Source organism: Triticum dicoccoides, chromosome 4A (assembly GCF_002162155.2).
Source record: "Triticum dicoccoides isolate Atlit2015 ecotype Zavitan chromosome 4A, WEW_v2.0, whole genome shotgun sequence".
In the NCBI taxonomy this organism is placed as follows: domain Eukaryota; kingdom Viridiplantae; phylum Streptophyta; class Magnoliopsida; order Poales; family Poaceae; genus Triticum; species Triticum dicoccoides.
Genome location: NC_041386.1, coordinates 15,085,389 through 15,090,884, shown reverse-complemented (window position 1 = coordinate 15,090,884; position 5,496 = coordinate 15,085,389).

Here is a 5,496-nt window from a genome sequence, read left to right as displayed (position 1 = left end):
GGTTAAAATAAGATGACCCTCGGGCTCCGGAAACCCAAGGGAAAAGAGGCTAGGTGGCAAATGGTAAAACCAAGGTTGGGCATTGCAGGAAAAGCTTTAATCAGGGCGAACTATCAAGGGGTTCCCATTATAACCCAACCGCATAAGGAACGCAAAATCTGGGAACATAACACCGATATGACGGAAACTAGGGCGGCAAGAGTGGAACAAAACACTAGGCGAGAGGCCGAGCCTTCTACCCTTTACCGAGTATATAGATGCATTAAGATAACATAGCAATATAATGATATCCCAACAAGTAAATAAATGTTCCAACAAGGAACGGCCTCCAATCTTCACCTGCAACTAGCAACGCTATAAGAGGGGCTGAGCAAAGCGGTAACAAAGCCAATCAACGGTTTGCTAGGACATGGTGGGTTAGAGGTTTGACATGGCAATTTGGGAGACTTGAAAGCAAGTGGTAGGCATCATAGCAATGGCATAGCAAAAGAGCGAGCAAACTAGCAAAGCAAAGATAGTAGTGATTTCGAGGGAATGATCATCTTGCCTGCACAGTTGTCAGAGTTGACTGGATCCTCGAAAGCAAACTCAACGGGCTCATCATTAGCAAACTCGTCTCCCGGCTCTACCCAAACAAGACAAACAAGCAACAAGGACACAATCAACCATGTGCAAGACTCAAACAATATGATGCAATGATGATATGCTATGCGGGATGCGATGCGGGATGCAAAATGCAAGATATGACAGGAAATGCAAGAACCTGGCCTCAACTTGGAAATCCAAGCGTGCCACTGGAAAGATGAGATGAAATCACTTGAAAACGATATAAAGAACACCGGAATCGGAGTTACGGTTTGGAAATGGCAAGCGATTCAAAAATGACACCGGTCTGCGATTTACAGCAACTAGCCATCTAAATGCAATGAGATGAACATGCTACAGCACCCAAACAAGATGACAAAATACATGGCAGGGATGCATACAAGATTCTTAACAAAAGTCTAGCACTGAGCTACGGCCAATTCATCCATTAACAGGTTCAAACAAGCATGGCAAAAATGCATATGGCAAACAGATCTCAGACTTAGTGAAAATAACACTTGTTTGGAATTTCAGATCAGGTAGCACTCTTCGGAGCAACAAAACTATATGCTACAGGAACTGAACATGGCAAAGTAAAGCATGGCATGGAGCTACTCAAAGAGCTTAACAAAAGTCCCTTAGTGACCTTGAGCCAAAATGGATGAGAAAATATACTAACAAGCACGTGAACATCGCAAAAACATAATCAGTTTTCAGACTTAGTGAAAACTGACACATGCTGAAATATATCTCAAGTAGGCATGTTTACGAGCTCGATGCACTCACTACGGTGCAAGTCATGTAAAACTAAGAATACATCTATCAAGAAGGCACAAAATGCAAACTAGACATGGCAAGAACAATAGCATAGCATGCACAGATCAACTACAACATCACCGGCAAAATCGCAAGCAAGTTGACAATCTGCCCAGAGTCACAAAGTAGCAAAAGTAGAGCTCGATTGACTCAAGCTAGGGTGCTCCATAATTGCAAACAAAGACATGGATGGATAGAGCACTACAATATTAACAAAACATCCTTACTGATCATCCTCAAAAGAGGCACGGATCACTAGGAAACAACATGAACATACGGAAACTTGAGATAAACAGATCAAGGACTTAGTGGAATTGCTAAATCCATGAAAACAGAATTACCGAGTGCCTCACTTTGCAAGCTTGCACTAGTCACCACACACATCACAAAAATACATGGGATGCACCTCTGGAAAGATGACAAAACCCTTAACAAAACATATGTAGAACTCATGGGCATAGCATGCGTACAATAATCATGGCAAAAATGACAAACCTAAACGGAGCAGCAGATCTGACAATTATCTCAAGTAGCCCTCTTCTAACAGCATTTCAGGCATCAAGATGAACTCAAATGAAAATGATGCAATGGAATGAAATGATGTACTCTCTGAGATGAACATTTTTATATGCTATATGCATGAAACGGAGTTACGGGTGCAAAGTTACGAGGCTATGAACAGGAGCACATGGATCTGAGAATCCGAGGACTTAGCGGAAAAAAAATCAACCTAGGGTTACTGTTCACCGAATCTGGATCTCGGTGAAAAACACTGTTCACCGACGGCGCGCTGTTTGAGGTTCGTCGGAGGAGGTGGCCGGACTTGGCGGGCTCGGTGGTGCGCGACCGGGGCGGCGGCGGCTCGGGTCGGGCGAGGCGGCGCGGCGCGGTGGCGGCGGCTGGTGGTGGCGCCGGCGGGCGGAGGCGGCGGGGCCAGCGAGGAGCTTCGGGCGGCTATGGCGCCACGGCGGCGCGGCGGCGCCGGACGGCGAGGCAAGGGGCGGTGCGGCGAGCGGCGTCCGGGAGGAGAAGGGCGCGGGCGGCACGGCTCCTCTGGGCCGCAGGGGCCGGCTGCGGGCCTCCCGGGCCGGAGCGGTGGGCGGCGGCGCAGGCCACGTGGAGGGCGATGGTTGGCGGATGGCGGATGTCCGGCACGGTGCGGACAATGTCCGGCCGCGCGGAGACAATTTTAGGGTTTTTGGGGGAGAGGAAGATCCGGATTCGGAGGGGGTCTTTAAATAGGCATAGAGGGAGGTAGGAGAGTCCAAATGAGGTGCGGTTTTTGGCCACGTGATCGTGATCGAACGCTCTAGATGATGGAGCAGAGTTAGGTGGGTTTTGGGCAGAAATGGAGGGGTGTTGGGCTGCAACACACACGAGGCATTTTCGGTCCCTCGGTTAACCGGTGGAGTATCAAACGAAGTCCAAATGGCACGAAACTTGACAGGCGGTCTACGGGTAGTAAACAAAGGCCGCTTGGCAAGTTTTGGTCCAATCCGGAAATGTTTAATCCCCACACACGAAAGAAAGGTAGAAATGACCACCGGAGGAGAACGAAGCGCCGGAATGCGAAACGAACAACGGGGAAAAAGCTTGAATGCATGAGATGAACACGTATGCAAATGCAATGCACATGATGACATGATATGAGATGCATGACACGACAACAACACACGGAGACAAAAACCCGAACCCGAGAAAATAAATTAACTTAATGCCGGAAACGGCAAGAGTTGGAGTACAAATTGGGAAAGTTACATCCGGGGTGTTACAATCTTGGTATTACCTGGGTGAATCGAATATGGTGAATCATGTGCCTCTTGCAGTATCAACTTCCTGATCTCCGGGTCATTGGGCACGTAAACATGGTCTTCAAACCATAGGGTGTCATGCTCATCCTCACGAAATCCTTTAGCTTTTCCTTTACTAAGTCTCTCCTTTATAGCGGCAATCTCTTTGTCAGTTTTCTGAGCTTCCCTGATTCTATCCATCAAAGTTGACTGAATCTCCAATGCTGCTACATAGCCTCTCGGAACTATTTCCAAACATAGTTCACGAAGATTTTCTGATAACTCCTTGGGTATTTCTCCCGTCATTAACGTATTGACATGGCTCTAACGGCTTAATGCGTCAGCTACTACATTAGCCTTTCCAGGATGATAATGCAATTTCATATCATAATCCTTGATAAGCTCCAACCATCTCCTTTGGCTGAGATTTAACTCCTTCTATGTGAAAATGTACTTCAAACTCTTATGATCCGTGTACACCTCACAATGATTTCCAATGAGGAAATGTCTCCATATTTTCAAAGCATGCACTACGGCTGCTAACTCCAAATCATGCGTAGCATAATTCAACTCATGAGGCTTCAGTTGTCTTGAGGCATATGAAACAACTCTCCCTTCCTGCATAAGCACTGCTCCAAGTCCTCGACGTGAAGCGTCGCAATACATCTCATAATCTTTGGTCTGGTCTGGCAAAATCAATACTGGTGAGGTAACTAAGCGTTTCTTCAACTCCTGGAAACTAGCCTCACATTCCTCCGTCCATATGAACTTGGTATCCTTCTTTAACAACTCTGTCATAGGCTTCGCAATCTTTGAGAAATTCTCAATAAATCTCCGGTAGTATCCTGCGAGTCCAAGAAAGCTCCGGATCTCTCCAACTGTTGTTGGGGCTTCCCACTTAGTCACGGTATCTACTTTGGTAGGATCTACTGCTATACCTTTTCCAGATATAACGTGTCCGAGGAATCCTACTTCTTTCAACCAAAACTCACATTTGCTGAACTTGGCATATAATTGATGTTCTCTGAGCTTTCCAAGTACCAAACGCAAATGCTCCTTATGCTCCTCTTCATTCTTCGAATAAACCAGAATATCATCAATGAACACTACGATGAACTTATCAAAGAACTCCATAAACACTTTTTTCATCATGTTCATAAAATAGGCAGGTGCGTTAGTCAGACCAAATGACATAACGGTATACTCGTACAGCCCATACCTGGTGGTAAAAGCTGTCTTCGGAATATCCTATTCTCGAATCTTCAACTGGTGGTATCCTGATCGCAGATCGATCTTGGAAAATACCTTAGCTCCTTGCAATCGATCAAACAGATCGTTGATCATTGGTAGTGGGTACTTGTTCTTGATCGTTACTTCATTCAATCCTCGAGAATCAACAACCATCCTTAACGATCCATCCTTCTTCTCCACTAGAAGTACTGGCGATCCCCAAGGTGAAGAACTTGGGCGAATATATCCCTTATCCAGTAACTCCTTAATCTGCTTCTTAATTTCCACCAAATCCTTTGCTGGCATCCTATATGGTCTCTTTGATATTGGCCCTGTGCCTGGCAATAGCTCAATCAAAAACTCAATATCTTTATCCGGTGGCATGCCTGGCAACTCCTCTAGAAATACATCAGGAAAATCCCTTACTACTGGTACTTCCTCCTGTACAACTCCTGTTAGGCAATTTACTTGAGTCCTCTTTGGCACATGTCGGGATACATACTTGATCCTTCTCCCTTCTGGGGTGGTAAGCAAAATTGACTTACTAGCACATTCTATATTCCCTTCATACTATGATAACCAATCCATGCCTAATATCACATCCAACCCTTGAGATTCCAATACTATTAGGTCTGAGGGAAAAACATAGTTACCAATCCTTAATGGTAACCGGTCACACCATAGACTAGCCAATACTCTGCTCTGGGCAAGGTTACTAACATGGGTGACCTAAGGGCTTGGGTTGGTAGGTTATACTTATCCACAAATCCCCTTGAGATGTATGAATGCGATGCACCAGTATCAAAAAGAACGAGTGCAGTAAATGACTTAACCAAAAACTTACCTATTACTGCATCGGGCTGAGCTTCAACCTCCTCCACGCTAACGTGGTTCACCTGTCCCCTGTTGAAAGGGTTCGGCTTATTTCCAGAACTTCCATTGCCATTTTGGCCTTCAGGACATTCATTGGCATAATGTCCGGTCTTCGAACACTTAAAGCAAGTGACTTGGCTCAGGTCTTTCTTGGCTGGGGTTGATGGGTTGGTGCGGTTCTGGCCGTTGCTTCCTCCATTGC